This window comes from Falco biarmicus, chromosome 1, assembly GCF_023638135.1.
Source record: "Falco biarmicus isolate bFalBia1 chromosome 1, bFalBia1.pri, whole genome shotgun sequence".
In the NCBI taxonomy this organism is placed as follows: domain Eukaryota; kingdom Metazoa; phylum Chordata; class Aves; order Falconiformes; family Falconidae; genus Falco; species Falco biarmicus.
In genome coordinates, this window is record NC_079288.1 from 41,903,501 (window position 1) to 41,927,526 (window position 24,026).

Genomic DNA, 24,026 nt, shown 5'->3' on the forward strand with positions numbered 1-24,026 from the left:
CCCCTTCCCCTGCGCCACCATGTTTCTCTCTATGGTGGCTGCAGGGGGCTCTGCAGCGCCCCTCCCGCTGCCCGCCGGGTGCTCGCAGGGCCGTTCCTCACACTGTTTTCCTCACGCTGTGCGGGTTTCGCCCATTCCTGAGCGTGCTTTCCCCGAGGTGCCCGCAGCCTCCCGGCGGGGCTCAGCTCTGCCCTGCGGCGGGAACTGGCGGGAACCTGCGCCGCCTTAGCGGGGCCGCGCGAGCGGCGGGAACCGGCTGCAACCGGCGCCACCTCAAGGGAGCCGTGCGGGAGGCTGGAACCGGCTGGAACCGGCCAGAACCAGCGCCGCCTCAGGGGGGCAGCCCTGCAGCCACTGCCGGGGCACCAGCAGCCAGCGCCATTCTATAGATTTATTTAGCATTTATGCAGTTAATTATGTTTGGAGTTTAGTCCTCCGAGCACGCTAACCATGGCAGCCCTCTCAAGGGGAAAGCCACGGCTCGCTGCAGCGCTGGTGCTAGTGAGGAGAAGGGATGGGTCCGTGTGGGCGAAAGGAGGGCCTTCTCCCAGGCCGCTGCGCTGCACTCCACCGCTGGGGCAGGGCGGCAGGGATCTGCCTCGTGAGGGCCAATGGAGTGGTTACCCAGTGCCAAGAGAAGCACCTTCCAGTGGCAGATCCTGAAATGACCCTGTGGAGTCCGGCACCCTGATCCACTGGAAGTGAGTAAAGTGCTCGAATGGCGGGCAGTTGCTGGCTTTGAGGGAGGAGGCTTTGGATTAGGCTTTTTAACAGCAACCAAGGGATCTTTGAATACTGAAGAAACTTTTACCTGCACTCAGCATCAGGCACTATTTGCATGTGTCAGCTGGAAAAAAGTGCTAAGTCCAAGTGTGTAAGCTACTTGGTCCCCTGGGAACCCATTTCATATTTACTTCCAATTCTATTTCAGGATGTACAGCCTGAATTTCTTATGTTGTCCTCAGGACCATAGAGAAAGAATCAGTCCACTCTAATTCGAGACAGTCCAGGCTGATTTGTCGAAGTCTCTCCCCTGCAGCACTGGGATGCTGCCAGCTCTGACCGATGCCTGCACCGTGTCAGAAATGACAGGCACGAAGACATCAGCTGTCGATACTGCTCAGCATCCTGTGGCGGTTCTTTGACGTGCTTGAGTCCTGGTTGTACTTGAAGTAAATCCCGTTCTGCCTGTGGTGGGGATTGCAATCCATCAAGCTTGAGTGGCTTGGATCGTCAGGTAGGTGAATGGTCTTAACTGAGCGAAAGAATTCAGGTGATGCTGGATTTGTTCATGGGCTTCAGTCTCTGTCATGGATGATGAAATTCTTACCCTACACAAAGTATGTGAGAAGAGGTATTTACAAGAAATACTGGATGTGTAATGTAGCATGCCCTCACAGACTTAGTCATTAAAACTGAGGTTGGACCAAATGTTGACCAGCAAAGAGATCCTGGTGATTTCTTTACTGTTTGGAAAGGATTTTGTGCCAAAATGCAGCAGGATGCGCATGATTCCTGAGGTGCCCAGGCTGTGGTTAAAGGAACAATGCTCTTTTTAAAGTTACAGTAGTTACGAATGCCACTACATGGAGCTGAGGCTACCTAATACCTCTGTTAGAGATATTTGGTTCTTTCTCTAAATTTTAATTATTTTCCATAAATGATACCTAAGGCTGACTTGGTTAGAAAGATTCAGGCTAAGCAATTTCAGAGATACGGTCTATAGGATAATCTGTAGAGGGCAGGGGCTATAGGAGATTTTCCTTCAAATAAATAAATGCATACGTCTTTGGTGAGTGGCAGTTGAAGGCAGACACAGTCTCCTTCCTTTTTTCCTTTTTTTGAAATACATGAACAAGGTTTGACTCATGGGAAATACAGTTAATTCTGATGACTTTTGTGGGCTCCTGGTTTCTGTGCAGGGAGGAGAGAACTACCACTCTGTGTCCAGGCTTTAACTGGAGTTACTCTCCCAGGGGGATGTAGAGCTGCTGTCCTGCAGGTGGACACAGGTCATGCAAGCATGGCTTGGGCATAGCTATTTGGCCATGTCTTTGTAGACTTCATGTACATTAGAAGTAGAGAATTGTGAGAGAGATTTATAGTTAATTAAGAATTAGTTTTATAATCTAATCTTACTTTTTATTATAATTCAGGCTAATGGAGCTGTACTCAGTCATTCATGTACCAAGGCCAGAACTTTGAAAACGGGTTCCAACTTTGACTGAAAGGTGCAACTGAATTCACCACATCCCTCTCAATTACACTGATGAATAATTTGCTTATGCTATTTGAGGATGCTTGCAGGGTAGAAGTAATTAATCTTTGTGTCTGGTTTCCCTGAAGAATGTTCCCCATTTCCTGAAATATAACAGCTTGTGCTGGATGTGCGCTGCCTGTCTCCTTGTCATTATATCCCTGCTGAAACATTTCCGGTGGCAAAGCAGAAGCAGAAATGTGCTACAAAACTGCGTATCTCAAATTGCATGCTGCTGAAATGGACATTTTAGTGAACTGCCCAAAGTCTGGAAATGATTCATGCTGACTAGTTGGGAAATACTTTCAAATAATGAATAAATTTGCAGGAATCGGAGACGGCTCATGAAAGATGAATGATAGTAGAGAAGACCTTCCCACCTCCTCCCCCCTTAAGTTTCAGCATCAGGTGTCTAGCTTGTACTTCTCCTGCTTTTGAAGTTACTGCAACAATGCTGATTCATTCCAGAGGAGAACTAGGCTCAGAATAATTTTAGGGTATCCATTATATTTAAGGGTTTGGAATGGGGGAAAACCCTCCTATTTTCTCCAGGAAAATATTACTTCTGATTTCCAACTTTCACATTTGTTTTAATTTACCACTGCATTTTCTTTGTAGTGGTTAATGAAGGCTATACTATTACCAGAAATAAGGTTCTTCTCATAATTAGAAGATGTTCATTTTATTAGCCTGTTTTATTATGGTCAGTATTCATTTCAGTGCTTAATTATTCCTCCTCCTGTCTGCTTATAAATTTGCCAGTTGTTTAGAAACACTTGCCCTGGCATTGTCATTAGTTTGTTTTCTGCTAGCGTACAACACAGTCACCTTTGCTCTGGGTTATATTTGGCCTATCGATGAAGAAATCTGATTTTTAGGACAACAAATGCTCAACTCTCCTAGCTAAAAGTAACCAAAAATTGTATCTCCTTAGCACTGGCATCTGTGGGAAATGTAGCTGTGAATACACGATGCTGTATGTTACATAAAATACTTGATGTCCTGTTGCATGGTTTAAGATAGGCCAGGGGGAAACAGGATCTGTTGAGAGCCTTCTTGTAAAGTTTTTCTAAAGGAATCACAGCCAGGAGGGCCTAATGATCCCTGGATAGAAGGGCAGTCCTAAATAAGCTGTGAGAAGGCTGTAACTGGGGCGGAAAGCTGAGCTGTGGCGACAGGATTCAGGAACCCAGCACAAAAATCCAGAGCGTAAAGAGTCTGTGAAGGTGCCCTGATGGAGCCAGGTGCTGTGGCAGGGGCTCAGGGTGGCAACATTCAAGAGAAAGTACCGGGTGAATTGGACCGTTAATGAAGATGATGCCAGGGGGTGAATCCTGTCTGCATTTGAAATCTGTGCTGCCTGTGACTGCACGGCTGCATAGTCAGTTAAAGGGCCTTGTTGATCAAATTGTGGGATTTCTAAATCAGAGAGTTAAGTGCTACTCGGCACAGTTTGTTTCATTATCCATAATGATAGGCTGGACTGCCGTGCATTTCCAGCTATGCTTTTTTTTTACCCTGAGCTGTGTTTGAAAGGATTGGTGTAGCTTGGCTGATAACTGTGGAGCAGAAAGAAAATGGTTTCTTAAAAATAGCTGAGCCTACACTAGGGAGCTCATTATTTTTGCTGTACTGAAAGACACTTCATTCACTGAGACAGGCTTCCATCAAAGAAACCATCAATGCAACCTGCCATCATCTGTCACAATACCTTGTTCTCTTCTCCATAATTAAAATACAGTATGGCCTATTCGTTACCCCCTTGGCAGCATGTTCCCCACTGTTTGGCTTATGCAGCCTTGCTGAATACAGGGCCAAATGCTAAAAAAGAATTCTCAATGAGCTGCCCTGAGATTGGTACGCGAGGGGATTATAATTCCTCAGTAAAGGTAAAAGTGTCTTTGAGCTGTTACACGGGAACTACAAATACATCATTTCAATTTTTGCATCATAAACCACTCATTCCCCTTTTACATTGCACTGCAGAGGGTAAACTCAAATGGATGTAACATCATTACTTGTGTTTCTGTGCTGTTTGAGGCAACACAGTTTATTCGCTGTTCCATTTCCTTGGCTTTACTAGACACTGAGGGATGCAGGATTCTGTGAAGCCAGATGGAGTATGTATGAACTGCCGGACTAACCTCCTAAGCAGATTTAATGGATGACAAATACTGAGCAGGAGTGAAAAATGCTGCTCCATTGTGGTAGAAAAAAACTAAACAGGTCTTAGACTCTTCTGTGATCTCCTAGCTTCTGCTATCTTACTATGCAATTTAGCTTTTAACATCCTAGAGATTAAAGTGCCCGCAGTACAAATTAGAGGATGCCCATTACATTAAAATACTCTGCATGGCACAGATCATTTCTGCAACACTTATTTTTCTAATGGTCAGAAATTCAGTGCCAAAGGGAAAACTTTCCCACCCCCCCAACCTCCTTTTTTTTCCTAAGTAGAATTATTTTTTTTCCCTTTTATAAGGAGGTAGTGGAGCTAATAAAGATAGAAATCAAGTTTTTCTAGAAACGGCTAACTGGGTTGACTATAATTTATTTGCAGTATAGTAGCAGTCAATTTTAAACTGAAAGAAGGTAGATTTAGATTAGATATTATGAAGAAATTCTTTACTGTGAGGGTGGCAAGATGCTAGCACAGGTTGCCCAGAGAATTTGTGGATGCCTCATCCCTGGCAGTGTTCAAAGCCAGGACGGATGGAAGTTTGAGCAGCCTGGGTTAGTGGAAGGTGTCCCTGCCCAGGGCAGGGGGTTGGAACTAGATGATATTTAAGGTCCCTTCCAACCCAAACTGTTCTATGATTCTGTGATCTTCTTTGCAATCATGTATCCTGAAAATTGTTGTTGCTGCAAAGTTCTTACAATTAAAAGTTGAAAATGAGAATTACATATTTAAATGACAAATATCTGCAGAAAGGACTATCTGGTATGCACTGAGAATAACCTTAAAGCATCAGTGGACTTTTTCTAGAAAGTTTGTTAAGGCACAAATGGAGAAGGGAAAAAATGGACAGAAAAGCATGAAGCATATGGTTAGTATTTTGGAAACATAAAGTTCACAGTACTAATCTCTAAGTACAGTAGAACTGGGAGGTGACACTGGCAAAAGTAAGTTCCGTTGTCCAAAGTGAGAAAATTGCCACTGATAATGAATGTAGTAACGACAGTGGTGAAATTTGCCTTGTGTTGATTATCTGGCATATTGATTAGCTGCTCTCTGTAAATGCCATCTAGAGCCAATTAACCACCCTTTTTTTCAGTGTCACTTTTTGATGTCATTATCTTCACATGCACTGCAGTTATATTTACAATTCTAAAATACTATACTGTTGATGCAAGAGTTATACATTGTACTAACCTGAGCAGCTCCCTTTTCTGACACTCAAGAGTGGCAAGAATTTGATACGAAGGAAGGGCATATGGTTTTTCCACTTCAGTGTTCCCCTGAGAGTCTTTTCTGAAATGGGAGTCTACCATCCAGCTCTCATTTTTCAACTACCCATGTTAGCTGTGCTTATCTTTTGTAAGCTGCAGTTTTCCACCAGGGTAGCACTCCCTGTTTTCATGCTGGGTAAATGGCCCAGATGTCTGTTCCAGAGATTTGCACTGGCGCAGCTATATCAAGATTTGGCCGTTACTGAAGCTAGTCCCAAGGGCAGGTGATCCCTCATTTCTACCAGGGAATCTACAAGACCCTGTTGGCAGAGGCTGAATCAGTGATGTATCTGCCCAGGTCTACTTTGCAGCCAGTACCACTGGGAGACTGTTCCTGGGGACATCTGTTTGGTGAAAAAGGAGATGCCAGGACATTGTGTTGTGAGCCTTGGGAAAGACGGTTCGCATCTGTTTCAGAAATAGGCTTCCAAATGGCTCCTTTCTTAAAATGGTAATCTGTGCTGTGTACTCTATGGACCCTCTGCAAAACACTGATTACCTTAGGCATACACGAACCTCAGGTTAATGAGTTGTGATCCCAGAAGCACAGGGGAGGTATGTCTAGCCGTGATACCAAGTGACAGATTTGGACAGAAAGAGCTGACTATCATTATTCATTCTTCTTTTCTTTCTTCTTCTTTTTTTTTTTTTTTTTTTTTTTTGTTTCTCTCCCCTTCATGCCTCTTGAGATTGTCCTCCATACCCTCAGAGGGTATAGATCTTAAAATGAGACATTTGTCTCTCAAAGCTTCAAAACTCCCTTTTTAGATGTGTGTTGAAAAAACCTCACTTTTTTTTTTTTGTACCACAGAAGACGAAAATACATTATTTTTCTTTGCAGATAGTTCGGGCAAGTTCCCTTGCTTGCACCTTCCCCTCACTCTGAGTTATTATAGAAGGTGGTATCTGGTAGTGTGAATAATGCTGTGCTCCTGCCAACAGGCACAGAACACATTGGCTGTAGATCTCATAAATGTCAGAGGTATATAAGGAAGGTAATAGGGGATAATTCAAATCCGAAAAACAAAGGGGTTGAAGTGCAAATTTTGGCTTAGCTGATGTTTATCCTGAACTTTTATAGACTTCTGAGAAATGGGTGTTCTTGAAAAGCAAATTGCAATTACAGTTTAGCACTGATTTATCATAAAGCAGCTTAATGAAGAAGTTTCACTGAATGCTTTGTGGGCTGTTATTGAAATGCAGCCTTAAATCTTCCAGGGACTGTTAGCACCCCTACACTGATGAGGCCTTTTAACAGCAGTTACTGTCTTACCCAAGAGAAATTGCAGGCAGACAGCACTAGGAGGTTCTGAAGAAACTGTGGGACTATACTGAGCAGACAGTAGACGCTCCTGATACTTTTCTTGAGAGGTTTGCCCAGTGAAACCTGATTAAATATTTCTACTTTTCTCCATTTTTATATACAAATGATTGCAGCTTGGCACTTGAAGTCTGTGAAGGGGCACTGTGAATTTCTTGGCATTCTTGGGCAACACACGTTGCTCTTCCTTAGTATGAAGTAACTGCAATCATCCAAACCCTTCTCAATGCATAAGTGCTTCAGGGCATTCCTGATCCTTCTCTGGACGAAAGTCCAGAGAAGCTTCCACAGAGTCCCATTCTTTTAGTAAAAAGAAAATCTCAGCTTTTATTTTGTTCTCCTTCCTTATCCTGTCTCTAAAGGTGTCAGAGCCTCTGCCTTCTCCTTATCCAGTTTTTCACCTCTCGCTCTCGAGACATTTGTGATTTTCTGGTTTGCATTTATCATCTTACAGGCTGCAGTTCTCCCCTTTTCTACACCTGGAACTTAACCATGTCTCTGATGACCTGTAGCCAGTAACTTACTGCTGAAGTTCTTTCTCAGCCTTTAAATCTGTGCTGCTTTTCTCTTTTTTTCCGTATGTTTGACCATAGGCATCTCAACATCGGAGACATGATGTGCCATATTTCCTGTCTCATCAGGATGTGTGAGAGGGATGTAGCTGGCAGGAGGATCCTGTTACTTTAGTCTCTGGTTAACTATTCAGTCTGAATGTAAATGGGGTATATGCTAACAAGTGCTGCTCATTCCTCTCTTCCCTGTGTCAATGATATCTGCCTGTCATGTTTCAGGCTATACTTTCTCACACCATGAACTTTTTGAACAGGGCCCATCTTCATAGCACAGTGAATGGCAGAGTCATTCTACTAAATGTTGGAGCAGATATTAATGGCAGTAGTGTAACTGGGGTATGGCCACAATGTATTAGAGTGTAACAGGCAACGGCTCATCATTTCACAGTAAGAATTTCTTCCAATTTCTTCCAATTTCTTACCAGTAGCTTTGGTAACCGTTAGAAATCACGCTCTGTTCCTAATTACAGAGTGACTCACGATAACTCTGCCGTCCTCCAGATAACTGCAATTAACTTGTATCACTGCTATAGTTTGTTAAGTATGATTTAGTTATAAGAGACTCATTTTTGCAGCTCAGTTAAAGGTACGTTTGGTTTTTCAATAGACTCAGGAAAGACACACAGTATTTGTTTTATTTCAGGCTAAATGAAATGTAGAAATCTCATGAAATGTAATGGGTTCAATTACTCTGGGAGGAATCCCTAAAGTTTTATTTCACATCCTTGTGTTATAACAGGGAATGTGCTTCACCAAAGGAAGCTGCTGAAAATACAGTTGGGACTGTTCATTGCTTGGTAGAAGAAATGCCAAGCTTTTTCAAAGGGTGGGTTAAATTGAAAACAATCCACCCCACCCCCAATGTTCCTGCAGGGTTGTATTTTCAAGTTTAATTCTGCTCTTGTCCTCAGCAGCCTGCTCACTCTGGCTTGCTGTCCTAATGAACAGAAGAGGGGGAAGACTCTGAAAGCAGCTCCCACAACTGTGGGCACTGTCTTTACTCCATATAAACCATCTATGCCTTTTGAGTAGCCTCAAAACAAGCATTCTAATTCCTAAAGCCCCAGCAATTCTAGTAGTGGACGGTATACTACTATTTCTAAGTGGGAATATGAATTTAGGTCTTTTTCAGCAGAGCTCCATTCACCCCAATTTTCCCTTATACTGAATTGTATTTTACTAGTGGGGCATAAATCATTGGCTGAATTGGCAAATGCACAATTGCCAGGAAAAATTCATGATCTTTGGCAGACCTGACTGAAGTTTTGGGATCAAACATGCAACAGTTGGAAGCAAGGATGAAAGAAAAGAAAGATCTTCTAATGATTTAAAATAGTTACTGTATTTTCTCTGTTTATAACATCACCATATCATAATAAAAAAAAATAGCTTTACAACATGGCTTACTGTTGCTGCAAATGTTTTTCAGAGCTTCAAACTGCTCCAAACCTTTCTACAGAAAGCAGTAAAGATCAGATCCAGATTTGAATTCTAAGTTTGTTAACAATTTAGCATTGCTGGTCTACTTTAGGCCTTTACAAGGTATGAGTTAGAATTAGGAGCTGAACTTAAGTGCTGTGGTAAAACAGAAGAGTCAAAGTTATTCAGACATGTTTCAGCCTTTTTATCTAGAGGTTAGAGGCATTTCTACTCTATAGAGATACTGCTGCTTCTCCTACTTTGAGGATTAACAGACAGAATATGATGACAACTGGCAGCATATTACTATGGCATGTGTCCCCGGGTTACTGAAGATGAAGAGGAAAATGCTCAACATCTCCATATTCTCTTAACTTGGTGGGTTGAGGATGTCTGAGTAAGTGCTTAAGGAGTTTCTGCGAACTGCTTTGTTTTTCACCCAGTAAGGGTGATAATGCAGTAACTACACTAGGACAGTCTAGGGGGTTTGCTTGGGGCGGTTATTTTAGGGATGAGTAAACCTTTAGACCTCTCTACAGGTGGCATCCAGGATGCAAAGATGCTTATCCTTTCTGTCTTTAGATCGAGCTCTCTTGTGAATTTGTAGTGGTATTGTACTGCCAGGAAATAGTTGAGGAGGCTGATAGACATGCTCTTAGAATGAAATGCTTGACCCCATCTCTCTAGGTCAAGATAGAAGCAGACTGGTAAAACTGTTGAAAGGAACTTGTTCTGCTCCAGCCCGTAAGGTAACTGCACTGTGCAAAAGTGCTGAGATTCTTTTAAATGAAATATTTATTGAAGTGAGCATCAGATTTTTACTGTTCTGTTACCTGGATGAGAAGCGTCTGCAGTCTGTACAGCATGAGTAGATGAGGAAGCAGACTGAATCCCCTACAGGTCAGCTGCTCCCATTTTGTCACTGCTGCAGCATTGATTCTTAAGGATCTACCCAGGTTGCAAATGGGTGTCTGACCTCACAGAGAGGAAATGGGGCTGCTATTAGCATTCTCCTGTTCTTTCTAATAAATCTCTTTCCACTTGCCAGAAAAGAGGCTTTTACCTCTAGCGGTTTGTTCTTATTACAGAAAGCATATTGAAGAATTAGAAAAGGTGCAGGAGGGAGTAACTAGTAGGATAAAAGGTCTCAATGGTTTAGAGCTGTGTGGAGAGGTTAAGAAAATTAAGCTTGAATTCATTAGAAGACAGGAGATTAGGAGAGGACATGATTGAAATGTAAAATTCTGGATGGGGAAGGTGGATGGAGCTGAAGCTGTGCGGGAGCAAGTTAGAAACAGAGTGTAGGAACTAAAACTAAGAAACAGAGATGCAAGAAGATAGAAAAACTAATGCATCGAGTGGATTTTTAAAAGGAAATGCAAGCAATACTTTTTAGGCAGAAGAAGAACGAACTGGAAAACATGAGAAAGTGGGGAGACCAAGGAAGAGCATTGGTAGGAAGCCACTTTATAGCCCCCAAACCAGCTGGATTTCAATATATGTCTAGCTGTCATTAGTATATCTCTGTCTTAAGTGAAAGCCAGTGCTCGATATGGAAGTTACAGCCCTTACACGACTATAACTCTTAACAGCAGGGGAAGTGCTGGGTGTTACTTGCCTTAATAACCCAAAGCCGTAAGTGGGGTCTACCTTGCCTAACTGGATACAATAGCACTGAGCTCATTAGGGCCCACTGTGTCAGCACACCTGGAAGGTGGGGAACTAGTGTAACCATACATCTGTAGGGAACAGTGAAGACAAGGTAGCTCCAGAACCAGCAATGATGGAGCAACATTTTGGTTGAGAATTTCTGTAAATGGGCTATACCATTGTAGTGTTCTTGGACCAATGATTATTGGCATAAATTGACGCTGAAATAGCATCACCCCAATTAAAACAGGCCTATGACAAAGTCCTCCCATAATAATGGGTGACTTAATTCTTCTAGATATTTGGCCTGTCCTTATGGTCTTAAAGGGTCTATGGTAGTTGGGTTGCTGACTGCAAGTCCCTTTGGACTGTGTCTCATGCAAATGCCTAAATGTGCCCATGTCTTGCTGTGAGGCCAGTTCCCTGACCTTGTATGCTGTGTGTTTGACTGTTGGATATGGGTAAACCCAGCTCACAGTGGGTTTGGGTTTGTTCCATCTGTGTTCGGCAAACCTTTCTCATTAATCAAAACCAAATGGCTGCCTTTCACAGATGCTACCCAACTCTAGAGTAGAAACTGCCAGAAACTAAATGAACCTTTTTCTCACCTGTAAACAAGTCATTTTAGAACCCCCAGGTGATCTTGCAGCTCATGAGATTTAAATTGCAACCACACCAAAACCCAAGCACTCAGATATTTGCATATCATGTGGAATTTTACACCAGTTGTACTGGAGTTCAAAGATGTGTATTTCCAGGGGCTGGCATTTCCTGATGCGCTAGAAGGAAGGTAGGGACACAGCTGCTGAGCATGTGCTGCCTGCAGATTCAGGAAGGAAGGAAAATGAAAGCCTAGAAGGATGCTCTGGACTATAATTTCCAGAAGCATTTCAGAGGGAGCCTACAAAGAATTCAGTTTGTCTGTCAGATTTTCCAGCTTCTCTGCTGTTTGGAACAAGGGTTGGAGGGACAATTCCCATGGGGCCAACAGTATTTACACATTTACACATTACACATTTGGAAGCTGCAAATAGAAAGTTAACTCTACAAGCAAAATGCCCTGGTGAGGCGAAAGGGCTGCTGTAAAGACACATTAATTGGCAGTTCTTCTCCTTGCCAAAGTCACATTGTCATGATGCATGCTCATATTTTTAAGATGGCTGTGCAACAAGGAAGAACTCACTGCAGGCACTTCTGCAGTTAATGTTGAGGAAGTAGCCAGAGCATGGCCTGATCTTTATACAGTAACCGCTTCTGTCTATCCCTTTGTATTTTCTGTAGGGTTCTGCTGCAATGCCACCAAGTGCTTCAGAAAAGAAGCACCAGAACAGTCTTCCTAAAGTGCAGTTTGTTCTGCAGAGCTCCCATAAATTAGGCTTCATGATTATAGAGTTCACTATAAGGGAATCCTAAGGTGTCTTCCAACTACCTGCAGCTAATAATACCTGCCTCTGCTGATTCCCTCGAGCAGTAGTCACTCCTGGATTCAAGAGTAGCCCCTTGAGGATAATGGCAATCTGTAAATTAAAATAGTCCACAAATCAGAGCATCCAACCCAGTACCTGAACACTTTAGGTCAAGGTCAGGTATGTGTGCAACTGTAGATAACAGATACCTTTGCATCCCCTGTTGCCCCTACTGGTTTCCATCTGGATCAAAAGCTCTGAGGAGATTCCCCATAAAGCAAATGCAAAAAGCAGCCCTTTATATGTCCCTTCCGATCATGTTTACTCTCTAAGCACTTTGTGCTTGCTTCAAGATGGGGTGATTAACATCCTGTTAGCGCAGGGCTTCTTGCTGATAGCCTTATCTAGTTATTAAATGTAACACTGGATTGGTACTGGTTTTCAGTTGAATAAGAAAGGGCCGTTTGGAAAAGGTTGAGAATCATGGTGCTATCCTGTACTTCCACAACATCCTTCCTTGGCTTGTGCTGGCTTCCTGCAGTGTTGAATTGCAATTCTTCAGTGAGACTCCATGCTCTCTCTGAAAGCGAGGTGTTTAAACACATAATTGCCCATGTATGCAAGCCTGGGGGAAAGGTTGCATCTTCCTTCCAGCACCTGCCTGGTGCACAAACTGGATAAATAAAAAGCCTGCAGCCTCTCATAATAAAATATGCTTGCTGCTCCAGCTCTTCTGCTGAGTTACAGCTTTGGAAGTCAGCGTAACTTCTGCATCTTCTGGATGAAATGCATGCAACTGACATTTGTGACACAGCTGTATTTTACATGGGTGAAGCTCCTACTGTAAATTGTACCACATTAACTGCTGAGCTCTTTGCTTCTAGGGTCTGTTTAACATTTGGCAGCACTGAGATGAGAATGGGAGCCCTGTATTTTCAGGTCAGCTGAAAGAACTGTGCTGTGCTTTCCACTGCCTCAATTCTTAACAACAGTATAGTTGCAACTACAAACTTGAATCTATCTGAAAGAGGTGATTTGATCAAACACTTTTAATTAATTAATGGAAGTGCTTTTACCATTCTCTGAATGTCATCTTTTATTGGAGAGAAATTGGTCTGTAATTTTATATGATCCTGTACTGCTTTTATTCTGTTAATTTCATGCCCATTATTGCTCAGCTTCTTTATATCTAATGAAACTTTCACTCAATAAAATTGATGATCTTTTCTACATGCTATCATTAGTATCAAGGCAAGTCAGAGTGACTCCTCTTAAGCCTAAGATCCCTGGCAGTATTGATTCTGTTTTTATTGCCTATCTCCATCTGGGAATGCATTCTGAGTTTACCAGTGTGGGAGACAAAGGGGACTGTAACAGGGATTCTCAGCATCCTTTGGCTGTCTGTGTAACCATGGTCACATCGCTTAATCTGGCCATGCCTCACTGACAAGTGCTTCATCTGTCATTATGGTGTATTTATGTGTTATGCTTTTGGAGGCAGAGTCTGTGTGTAGCACAGTTGGACTCCATCTCTGTTGTGCTGTACAGGTGCTCTTTGCTAGAAATATCAATAATAAATACTGCTGGGGTGGTAGGAGAGAGTTGTATTTTTTTCCACATGGCCCTTTGTGTATACAGACCTGAGTGCAGACAGGGAAGTGCTGCGCTTTGTTCCTCATTAGAACCAGCCCATTGTTTCTTGGTGCTAACGTTCTCTAGCTCTGCCCCTGTTCATTTAGTTTCTGGAGTTAAATGGTAGCTGTTAATTACTTTGCACATATGCTGGGGTTTCACTGCAATGAGGGGACTGCTTGGCTCAGCACAGCTATGTGCAGTTGATGAGGAGAGCTCGTTTCCTCTGGCAGTGTGGCAGAAGCACACTTTAACAGTTAACCTGTGTGGTCACAGTGTCCTGCTTGACATTGCTGGGTCTTCCCAGACCGCAGCTTGCTAAAGCCTGTCTCATCGGTGCAGCAAGCAGTTGCTGAAGTTCTTTCCAGAAATGGAAACACAACACACAACTGTGTTTCTACCACATCAGAAAAGATCATCCCATACTAGCAAAAGCTTTCACAGGCCAGCAGGCAGGAAAAATGTTCACATGTCCTCAGGCAGAAAGCCATCAGTTGTGTGCTGGTGCTAATTAGCAAAATTCTGATTAAGTCGTTGGAGCAGTGCCAGTTTGCACCAGATGAGGAGCTGATCCATGTGGAGTTGGTTGATATGGCACGACATATATATACATATATATATATGTATAGCGTGGGCTGGGAGTGCTCTGAGGGTATGGAAGCTGTACGCTGAAAGCAGAGGCCAGAGTAGCAGCAATGCAGTCCCAGTACCAGTTTAGTCTGGATTTCTTTTCTGGTACTTTATTTACTTATTATATATGTCTAGATAGATAGGCATATATCTGTATTTTAAAAAGAATAAATCGTTCTATGTGTACACAACGTATGTGTGTACCTACCTTTCCAGTGTGTACTGAGGAGTTGCTAAAGCTTGCAAGATCCAGCAGCAGGTGGTTAAGCTATCAGCTGTACGCAGACATACTGGCTGCCTCGAGGAGATCCCCCTGGGCAGAAGGACTACAGGCACTGCACTTCTGGCCTAAGGGAGCTGGTTAGGAAATAAGTTTATTGCCCCTTCAGCTTACCAAACATTGCATTTATAGGAAAATCAATCAAATACAGACAAAACATATTTTTTTTTTTTTTTTGAAAAATTTGGAACTCTTTTCAGCTCTGGTCATAAATATACATTCTTAATATAGTATCTTAACATTTCAAGTTATCTATCACCTTAGTCTTCCAGTTATCCCATACCCACACACATACGTTGTTCCACTTCAGTATCTGAAAATGTTTGTAGATGTAATGAGTGAATCACCATCTGCAGAAAGACATGAGTTCAGTGTGTTTTAGGTTTCTTGCATGAAATTTTTATAGAGATAAATATATATATATATCTCCATTTTTCTCTCTTGATCATTACTGGTATCTACATTCAAGTGTGGTAAGCTTAGAGGGAGAAGTTTATGGGGCCATATTTTTGTCCTTCCAAGTTTGTTACAGAGGTGTATAGTTCAGCAATATTAATTAAAAAGAAATGGAAACATGATATTCTTAAAAGCACAAGTTTGACCTATTTCTCTTCCTCTCATCTAGCTAAGCCCACACAGTTATACACTTGATACTCATTTAGTGAAAACACTGAGCACATTATAGATTTGAACTTGTTGAATAAATGGAGACTAACGTATGGTCCTCTCTGGTGCTAACATACTGGAAAAATCCACCTTCAAAACAGATGTGCCTAATGGTGGACAAGTATGGGGGTGGGGGTGGTGTACTAATTTTTTCTGCAGTGGTAGAAAATTTTCCTCATCATGTACTTTTCAATGGCAAAATATTATTCTTATTAGGTACTTACTTACCAGGACCTCTGAGTTTAATGTCAAGGTAAGCTGAGTTGGGAGGGAATATTCTTCAAGCTATGGACTAAAAAGCCTTTTATGTAGCTACAATGAACACATTGGTCTTTCCCCAATAAACTGTGTATGTTCCCTCTTTCTGGGGTCAGATCCACAAGCAAGGAGGTTGCCTCTGCTTGAAAAGCTGATCTGTGAAGAACTGTGAATGCTGGTCATTATGCTATCCTCAGTCTCATGCTATCTAGCTGTACAGGTTGTAGCTGGCTAATCTGCATGCAAAAGAATCCCTTTCCTTGTCATTTAAATGGTGAAACCTCTGGGATGAAATGGAGAAGCTGTTTTAAGGCTCTGTAGCAGTACTGCATGGTACTTGGCTGGAAAAAAAAATGCAGTATGCTGGTACATTGAAAAGATGGACTGTCAGAAAAGAACAAAAGCCTGATCATGCAGAGTGATGGATGAACTGTGATAGTTTGTCACCACATCTCTGGGGATTGCTCTATTTTTCCTGCTCAAGAAAATGAGCATTTCGGCTTCATTTACAATATTTTGCAATTTCTAACAAAGACAAAAGAGGCGTCATTTAGTGTTGTATTGTCATTCTGGAAGAGTGCTGGTGGCTTTTAGCCTGCCACAGACTGAAATTATGTTTTGGGTTTTTTCCCCCAGTTTTTGTGATGGATCCCAACCAATTATTTGACCCACTGAGCACAGTGGAGGTCCAGCAGGTGTGTAAATGCTTCTGAGTGTTCATGAGCAGTTTAAGAGAACCTGCTGAAGTGAGGCTGGGGGAAATAATAAGATGTGCACAGCTGTTGTAGACATTTTAGAGTGCATGCTTGCCATCACAACTCTGGAAAAAAAAGGTACTGAGTCTGGAAGCACTATTTATCTAGGGCTATGGGACTATCAGCTTAGAGTTGCAAGACTAAAAGACATGACTGGCTAAAGATGTGATGGAAAGTGCTCTGGGAATGGATTCAGCAACGGAAGAGCCCTTGGATGTAATGAAGCTAAAGGTGCAGAGACACAAGTCAGTGACCCTTTAAGGAACTGCCATTCCAAATCATCTGTGAAATCATCAAAATGACAGTTCCCACCTCATAGTCAGCAGGTGCTTGAGAATTATGGAAAGCTTTAGATACAGATTTTTTTTTTTTTTTGGTTAGTTCAGGTAGGAGGATGGCTGACTGAAGCTTGAGGTGTCTGTAACATTCAAAGACAGGTCTGGATGTGTCATGTAAAATGAAATCAAAGACCTGGATTTTAGTTAAGCACTTCAGTAGAGCAGTGTTCCATTGTAGCCTATGATATCATTTCACTTCTTTGTTGATGAATGGTTCCTTTTGCCAGCCAGCATGTACTAACGTGGGTTTGCTCAAAAATACATAGTTCAGCTTCTGAGCCTTAAAGCTGCAACTGTTCTCAATGGAGTGTTGCCTAGGGGGAGTAAAATCTTAGCAGTTCAGGCGATGGTAGGAAATCAAGCTTGCAGATGCAAATGTGAAGAAGCATCACAAGGAACACACATGGCTACCATGGCTGCAGCCAAAGGACATCCCTCACTCCCAGGTCTTGGGAATCAACCACATTAATTTAGGTCTTGCTGCACTGGTTTGACGATGCAACTGAACTTCTAGGTCCTTTTTTTTTTCTTCATCTATTTTGGTTTTTGTTTTTTTCTTTTTCCCTTTTTCTTCCCTGGCAGTTGCATGAAACAACTTTGCCTCAACTCTGTATTTTTCTGAATAATGAATTGGAGTTTTGCTAGGAGGAGATGCATTTCTGTTTTGTGCAGTTCTCTGTGATGAGGGTGGTGGGAGTGTTTGTCTCCCCCAGCTGCTTTCATTGTGGCCAGCTGCAGAACAATTGGTGAGACACCATCTGGCTTTCCCTAATTTTCTCCAGCTGTAGGTATAATCAGCAGGGTGATTGCAAAGTCTCTTTTCCTTCCATACAAAAACTCTGGAAAACATATGCAGCGATGCATGGATGTGTAATAGGAGATTGAAAACATGCCTTGGTTTTCAGAGAGGTAGAAGACCTGCATTAAATATATTGTACAAGTTTAAAAGCATTTTGGTTAATGTGCATCTGGTGAATGAACTTATGATGGTCAGCTGCTCCAGCTTATCTGGGTTTGGCATTTCTCAGTCCAGGTGTGTGTGGGAAGGGAGGGGGGACACAAGCACAATGAGGTTTCCTGTTTGTGAGGGACAGAGAACCCTTCTGCAAGTTTTTGCCTGTTTAGATGCATTTTGATTTTAGTCTCTTAAATCAGGGAAAGTTTTCTTACATACAGGGCTAGTGAGGACTTACCATGTTACGCCTTGCAGAAGCCAGCAAGATAATCATTAACTTTTGTCTATCTTGTCTCATAAAAGTATCAGGATTAAGCCCAGCTTGTGCTAGTGCAGCTCTGCTCTCTCCACTGTGCTTGCTGCATCAGGTGTGATATTTCAGACGTGCTGAACACCTGTAGCTCCCATTGTGTTCAGCTGCTAAGTCGTTCAGTGAAACAGATCTTCCAGAACAGCCAGTGTGGGAGGGTTTCTTTTACTGCTCTTTACCTTGGAGCTTACCTGGATTTTAGCTGATCTGAATGCAGTGTGGTTTTTCAAAAATAGCCGCTGATGGCATGATCTCCTGCTCCTTCTGTTTCATGAAATCAGGTATGGTACTACATTCCCAGTGGCTTGAAGTCTTGATGGATGGGGACCAAAGTGTTGTCTTGGACTGGTAAAATACTGTGTGACTGAACGGTGCTGAAATTGCTTAAAGCCATGTCTACTGTAAACCTCTGTAGCATAGGTTTGTGTAATGTTCTCGTATTTTAATTATTTAAGTAGTGCAAAGTACAGATAGCTAATGAAGCACCTTAATAATAGATTGTAGGGCTAAGGATTATGACAAACCTGCACAGAGATGTAAAGGAGTAACAGTATGGAAGGAGGATTATTTAAAGGCAGATAGCATTTAAGGTTTATTATGTATTTCAAAGTTTATTTTTTAGTTAAAGTAGCCAGTACTCATATTCATTCACTTCTACTAAGAATCATTGCTTTAGTAAAAATAGAACCAGATACTTCCCTCCCTTGTGGGTGAAATTAATGTTGTCCAGAGAGAAATATGAGAATGTTCTAGAGGGGATAGGTTTTTCCACTTTTGCTTGTTTTAGCAGAGGTTCTGGAAGGTGCAGGAGGCAATGCAGTATCCCATGATAGTCTGTTTTTTACCATCATGGGAGACCAGAGTTTCAAATGTGTAAGGGGGAGAAAACGGTGGGCAGCTAAATGTCCATTTAGAATATATGAGAAGGGGAGGATTTCATGTAAAGTGTTAGCAGTGCTCTAGTGACAATAATGCATAGCTGGTGCCCGAGCAGCTGAGAATCTGCACTTCACTGTATTTCAGACTCCTGAAGAAGCTGGGGGGCACACTCTGCCCTGGCCTCTTGCAAGGCCTGGTCAAACACCATGTTTGTCCTTGAAACACTACCAGCATAGTGAAAGAAACGTGCACATCCCTGAAGAAATTGTAGTTGAGCTAAATATCAGAATACAGTTGTGATTTGAGTTTAGTATGAGTTTGTGGGTGGGCTGAGCTTAGTTCTGGCACTGGGGGAATTGCAGATATCCCTGACTTTAAAGGATGACTCCTTTGTTAAGCCCAAGCTGCTCACAGGCTAGAGATGGGAAGATTTATAGCAAGCAGCAGTTAATGTATTAATTACTGTCATATGAAAAAACACACTTGTGTTTCAAGAATAAAATACAAGGCTACAAGGCAAGGGGAAGGGTATGTGTCTGAGTTTGGTAAGAGCAATCTTAGTTTAAAAAAATACAAAGACAAAAAGCTGTTTAAAAGAAAGTGATCAATTCTACTTGTATCAAGACTATTAATCTTGCCTCTAGTTCAAAGGAAAATAGACTATCAAAAAAGCCAAACCCAACAACAAAAAAAGTTCCTCCATTGTACCTAGCAGAAATAGCTGCATAAAAGCTCTTCAGTAGAATTTGAATTTCTGATTAATTAGACTGCAGTGTTAATTAGTGCCAGTAGTCCTGAGACAAATCTGGTAATTAGTGAGTTGCTTATCCAGGGGGGCAGCCCAGCAGAACACCTGCTTTAGAGTGGCTCCTGGATGCAAATAAAAGATTTGTGGTATTGTGGCAGTGCTGTTCATTTTTCTACTTCTGTGCCTTGTCCTGCAACCAGTTTTATGGAAGTTTGAGTTTGTGAGCAATTTCTCTGAAATCATAAGAAGTATGGCATTCTCTTAGGGTGACAATGCCAAGCCACGTATTACCTAGCAAATGTGAAGATGGTTACTGTGGATCTGAAATATGTTATTCCCAATTGTTTGGACTGGTGTAATTAACAGTCAATCAGGCTTGTGTAAATGGATTAACTGTACCTCAGGCTCTCAAGACAAACGTGTATAAACCTCAGACCCCAAATTGAATCTGATCCGCAAGAGGTTTAAATCAAAAGATAGGCATGTGAATTCTTCTCTAAAGAGAAGACATGTCTGATTACATAAGGTCCCTCCTTGTCATCACCTGGTGACGGGGTAGTGGTTGGTCAGAGCAGCTCCTGTTCAGCTCTGATGAGGACAGAACCACCAGAAACCTGTAGAACAGGGGTCCTCAAACTTTTTAAACAGGGGGCCGGCACGCGCGGATGAAGTGGTAGGCAGTCATCTGTGACTGCTTGGTTTCCTCCCCCCAGCCCCTGGTGGGGGGGGCCGAGGGGTGTTCTGTGAATACCGGGGGCTGGATTGAGGACCCTGGGGGCCTTATCTGGCCTGCGGGCTGTAGTTTGAGAACCCCTGGTCCTCTTATTTCTGAGACTCTTGACTAGGAACTCCTTGTGGGGTTTTACATGTTCATAGCAATACTGATAAATGAAGAGTTGTTTCTTAATTAAATCCCTTTGTATTTTGACCACTTTTTTTTTTTTTCTTTTCCTTCTGAGAAGGTATTTAGCTGTTGCTCAGTTAAGTTATGGAACAGCCATTACAAATTTTAGGCTTATGGGAAGTTCAGTGTGAGCAATAGCTCAGGACTGTGGCATTAGGAAAAGATGTTTGAACATAGCTCTGAGCACTAATTAGTTGTCCTAGGAGGGAAAGAATACTGTCCTCATTCCTGCCAAAGGTTTTGTGTTGAGCACAGAAATGTTTGTATCCTGACCAGATACACTGTCTGCTTGGAGATCATTTTGGTGGTTTTTTAGCTGTTTTTTTTTAACAGTTACGTTCAAGATTAACATATCACTTGGCCTTAATTAAGGATGTGGTTGGCTGAATAACAAATATAGTACTGGAAGTGTCCAGGTGCCCTTTGGGGCAAGGTTCATCCACATTAAATGTCACAGGTGCTTCTTGGTAGTGATCTCTTCTGTAATGTGAAGCATTGGCAGCTTAAGGGCAGGCTGTAAGAAAGGTGAGATTCGGAGCAATGTACTCCATCTGAACTTGACACTTACTGTTGACAGAGCTCTGATCTGCTTAAGGTCAAGAGGCAGAATGTTTGTGTCTGCATAGAGTGGTACTGAAAACTGGAGTTTTAAAAGTGCTGGAGAAAAAGGGATTGTTGCTAAGGAAATGGGCTTATTTAATAGTCTTTCTCAACCAGGCTGTTCCCCATCAACTTGAATATGGTCATTCTTAACTTGATGCAAATAGAAGCAAAATGCATCCCTTGGCTATAAGCCAAGCAGACTCAGCAGAATCTTGAAAGAAAAATAAAGCACCAATCAAGTTAGCAAATAAAAGTGGAGATTTGTGTCTTTCCTCTGAGGATAGTTGATGGTTTTTAAAAAGTCTTGTGACCAGAAACCTTAAAATTTTCCAGTGCAGGTTTATCAGCACGTGAAAAATGCTCCACAGAAATACTTTGGTCTCTGATTTTTTTTCAGGAAAATTCAATCTAGTTTTATAGTATTTTGTACAAGCAAATAAAAATACCAAAAGACACAAGTTAAAATACTGTGAAAAGCAACCATGGTATAGGCTAGTATTTCATCCTGTCGGTGCCTTAGCCTTTTGGGGATGGAGATTTATCTAAGTAACTATATGTGAGAAAATCTCGATAATGTGTTAGGTGGAGCTAGTATCTCTTGCTAGACCCATGGATCTCATTATAAGGGAAAGAAAAATATGGTTTGGGGCATTCAGGCCCATCCTTGGTCCTGAAATATAAGCCAGTTCCCTAGTCATGGGCCATCATGTGGAGACGAAAGTGGACACAATACCCAGCATGGCTATGTTTTAGGCTGGCTAACAGGTGAAAATTATAAGGGTAGGCAGTCCTGGTCAACAAAACAGACACTCTCTTATGAGAATAGTATTGTGTCAGGGCCCTTTTTCTTAACTGGTCTTCTCAATGGGAGGGAGAAAAGAGACTGCTTCTTCCTTGCTCTGGTGTGTAGGAATGATGAGTGTCATCAGGGCTGGGCTTTCCTGAGATAATAGCAGCAATGCCATGAGGATAGCCCAAGTTTATTTTGCAGTAGGCTGCCAATCTGGTCTAGGTCAGAGGAGGAATAGTGTCGTCAGCTACAAAGTGAGGTCCTCTGGGGACCCTGTCAGTGCTCTTGTGAGATGCAAATTACATGATGGTTGATGCTTGATACTTACAATACTTGGGCTAAATCTATATGACACAGCCCAGATACCAGCTTTGGTGATGGATGATGCTGTACAGCTGAAGCTATAGGTCTTCAACATGAAGTTACCTCATTCCTGTACACAGTCAAACCCTCAGTGTTTCTACAAAGGCAAAATGATAAACAGTAGCTCACAGCAGACAGTACACTAAGATTTCTCACTGGGGCTCTGCTTTCAGCTGGACTGAATTGGGTAGCTCATTGCAACTATTAGCTAAATGCACCTATACAGAGCAGCTGTAATTACAAAATCTATAGCTTTATGGAAATCAGAGCTGGAGTGCAAGAGACCTTGTGGACTTGCAGTCTATCATAATAACCTCTTCAGGTCGATAAATGCTGTGAACAGCAAGCCAAATCCATCCTTTCTAACCTATCTCAGTTTTGAGAAAGGGCAAATGCTAAGGTTAAATGTAAACAATACCCTGATGATGGACATGACAAAACGGCCCACATGCAAAGGTTGTGGTTGAAATGATTCAGAACCATTCAGCCTTGTTAACAGTGTTGCCCTGGAGCTATCAAGGTAGATGAGAAAACTGAGATTTTTCTGACTGTTTCTAGATTTGCTGGAGGCCTTCAGCCTTTTGGGTGTTACCTGAGCTGTGAAGGAAGATCAGGAAAATTATTAACTCTGTGGAAATAGTGCCAAGGTATTTAATGGTGCTCCCTGCTCAACCTCAAAATGTAAAAAATGTTTCTTAATTTCTATTTGTACCACAGTGGGGGGACTAAAATATATATATATATATTCCCAATACTTGAAATCCTCTTGCGCATTCTCCTTTGGTGCTGTTTCCAAGCAGGGTTTCCAGAGTAATGAAATACGAGACAGTCAGTGATGGCTCAGCTGAAAAAAAATTGGCCTGGTAAGGAGAGGCTCAGCATATGTGCCCCTTTGGGTGCACCATCTTAAATCACTCTTACACTCTGAATTGTCTATTCCTGATAAATCTGTTCAACTTTGCTGGGTTTGGAGTGTGTGGAATTAATGCATCCTTGTGGGATATGTTCCAGCTTAATTCAGACTTGTGTAATTCACTGCATTAGAAGTGGCCCAAAGTGATACTTCTTGCTGTGATAGTTTTGCTTATTTTTGTTTTAAAACAAAAGGGCAACTGCCATGCAAAGTACCTTTGAGAGCCATCAACATTTGGAATATCTGTCACTGTAAATAAATTCGGAGTGTTCATTGCCTATCTGGAATCATGCTGTAAAGTGATCAGAGCAGAGACTTTAGTTTGTTTTCATTTATACAGAGCTGCTGATGTGTGACTGGTTCCAAGAAGACAACTAATGAAAACACACCCTTACTTGATGTCAAAAGGAATTCCCCAAACCCTCTTGTCCTTGGTGCATCTTCCCATCATCATGTGTGGCTTACTGAGCCAATTCAGTTGTATATCTAAGTGAAAGTAAGACAAACTGTGGATGGAGGAAGTGAAATTCATGAGTTCACAATGGCCTCCACAGGAAAGCCGTCAATGGATGTGCTCAGAAACATCCTTGATATGTCATCCACTCTTAGGGGAAAAAAACATGTTGCAAACATACCAGTTTAAACATTTTCTAATTAGCTACATGTTCTACATGATATCATGTATATTATATATTTGCATATGACCTTCCTGATTTTCATTAGGGGAGAAGAGTGGGATAAATAACATTTCAGGGAGACTGAGAGTGTACCCCAGTAACTATGTGAGGCTAGAGGTTCAGCATATTATACTATTCAAAAGAGGAAGGGGTGAGTAAGCAAGGAACCACGGTGGTGTGGAGAATGTCCTCTGCATAACTTCTGTGTGAACAGATGGAAGCGCGGGGCTGGGGAAGGACCCAGGTGAAC

The 24,026-nt window shown here is 42.1% G+C and overlaps 1 protein-coding gene across 1 annotated transcript in view; it reads left to right on the forward strand.

Moving 5' to 3' along the window:
• Window positions 1–968: 968 nt before the first annotated feature.
• Window positions 969–24,026, forward strand: part of GALNT9 (polypeptide N-acetylgalactosaminyltransferase 9) — a 273,921-nt gene continuing 250,863 nt past the window's right edge. Inside the window, exon 1 of the mRNA XM_056341904.1 lies at window positions 969–1,237. The gene's annotated coding sequence lies outside the window, so the exon portion shown is untranslated. The remainder of the gene's footprint in view (window positions 1,238–24,026) is intronic.